The following is a 2,209-nucleotide window of genomic DNA, read 5'->3' on the forward strand; positions in this document are numbered from 1 at the left end:
AACATACTGTACACCTGTGCATCCTTCATAACTAAAAAATGATCTCACTTTTTATCTCACTGCACCATGATCCACCACTTTCTATTCTTACAAATATGCTTCTATATCCCTTCCCTCTGCTAATATTCAATATGAATCCCCTCTCCTTCTACACATCTTCCTGAAACTCCAACAGTTAATGCCTGCCTCCTGAAGACAAGCATTCTTGAAAGGACAGATGAATAGTTGTTCAGAATATGAGGACAGCTGAGACCCTTGCTGGCAGGAGCCATCCTGCCTGATAGTCTACCACTCCAACAGTTGGGAGTGTGTGGTCAGGAAGAGCATTTGCTAGGGCTTTCTAAGAAGTGTGGAGTCATTCCCAGCTTTGGTGAGTGGCAGGGTCCCCTTGCACTTCTGTCCTGTTAGGTATGTCACTGCTCCTACAAGGGATTTACATTCCAGGGACACTTCCTGAGTGCCCTCTGTGACTCCCATACCTCTCTTTTCTGGTGGCTGCTTTCTTCCTTTGTTGTTAGAAGACATGAGGGTCTTTATTCAATAATGAGAGATTAGTTAAGACCTTATTATAATGACTTTACAAAATGAAAAGTATTATAGAAACCACTGGGCGGGGACTGCTTCTAGGGGTGAGCTGAGCCACTGTATCCATCTCAAATCTTCACATCCCTGCAGTCTCTGGGCTCAGGCTCATCACAGCCTTACCCTCTGGGGCTCTGAGCCTCGAATCTTGGCTTCCTCATCTGTCCCTCCCTCAGGAAGTAATTAAAGTACAGAAGACTGTGGTCAAAATGGTTTCCAAAAGAAGACTGTCAAAATCTGAGGATAAAGAGGCATCCACTGAAGAGGCTTCCAGGGCCAAGAAGCAACAGCTTTCCAAAAAGATAAAGAAATCTGCTTCTAATGAAGTTAAAGAAAATGACAGTGTCTTTGTAAAGCTTCTTAAAACATCAGGACTTATTCTTAAAACAGGAGAGAATCAGAATCAGCTAGCTGTGGATCAAATAATTTTCCAAAAGAAGCTCTTTCAGTCCCTGAGGAAACATCCTTCTTATCCTAAAGTAATAGAAGAATTTGTCAGTGGCCTGGAGTCTCACATTGAAGACCATGACACTTTCAGAAACTGCCTCTTGTCTTGTGAAAGCCTGCAGGATGAGGAATCTAGCATGGGCACATCTTACTGTAAAAGCCTCACCAAACTGCTACTGGGGATTGACATATTATAGCCTGCCATTGTTAAAACCTTATTTGAAAAGCTGCCAGAATTTCTTTTTGTAAATGTGAACAGTGATGGCATCAACATGCTGTGGCTTATTATCAGTCAACTCAAATGGCTTGACAGAGTTGTGAACTGCAAGGATCTCACCGCCAAGATTATGCAGCTGATCCATGTTGCTCCAGAGTGCTTGCAGCATGACTTCATCACCAGCCTGCCTGAGATCCTTGGGGATTCCCAGCATGTCACTGTGGGGAAAGATCTCAGTAACCTAGTGGTGGAGAGTACTGGACTCACTGTCCCAATTCTGGATGTCCTTTCCATCCTCCAGCTTGACCTGGACTTCCTGTCTGAGGTCTGCCAGTTAGCAATGGGTAAGCTGGAATCAATCAGACTGGATGATTTGCCTGTGATAATCAAGTTCATTCTTTATTCCATAATATCCACTAATGCATTTGAGGTAATTTCTGAGCTTTGAGGAAAGTTGGATAAAAGACCTTTGAGACTAGCCTAGGAAATGTAGCAAATCCCATCTTAAAAAAAAAAAACACCTGCCACCATCCCAAGCTCCTAGGGCAGAGAAGCTGAGCTGCATGGGTGCCAGAAGCACCTCCCACCCCGTGAAAGTGAGAAGACACGTAAAAAAGCCTCAAAAACAGGCTTCTGGATCACCTACAGCAACTCCAAAGGGAAACAAGATGGAACAATCTGATACACAATCACCTGGACTCTCTGAACTGGCAACAAAAGAGGATCTGGGAAAAATGAAATCAGAAATAATTACTCAGATAACAGCAAAGATTTTGTTCATGGTGCAAGACAAGATTAATGAATCTAGAGAGGACACAGATAAAAAAATAGAGGATCTGAGGAACATGATGGAATCCCAACATAGGAAACAAATGGAATCCATAAAACAGATGCAAACAGATTTCCAGGAGATTAAAAACTCCATCAAAAGTCTGCGCAGCAGAATGAACCAATGTGAGGATA

The 2,209-nt window shown here is 43.0% G+C and overlaps 1 pseudogene; it reads left to right on the forward strand.

The window, feature by feature from the left end:
• Positions 1-686: 686 nt before the first annotated feature.
• On the forward strand, positions 687-1,694 carry LOC101698279 (Fanconi anemia group D2 protein pseudogene; annotated as a pseudogene).
• Positions 1,695-2,209: the final 515 nt, after the last annotated feature.

This window comes from Heterocephalus glaber, unplaced genomic scaffold, assembly GCF_053883595.1.
Source record: "Heterocephalus glaber isolate CG9 unplaced genomic scaffold, H.glaber_assembly_v1.0 deba00001150, whole genome shotgun sequence".
In the NCBI taxonomy this organism is placed as follows: Eukaryota; Metazoa; Chordata; class Mammalia; order Rodentia; family Bathyergidae; genus Heterocephalus; species Heterocephalus glaber.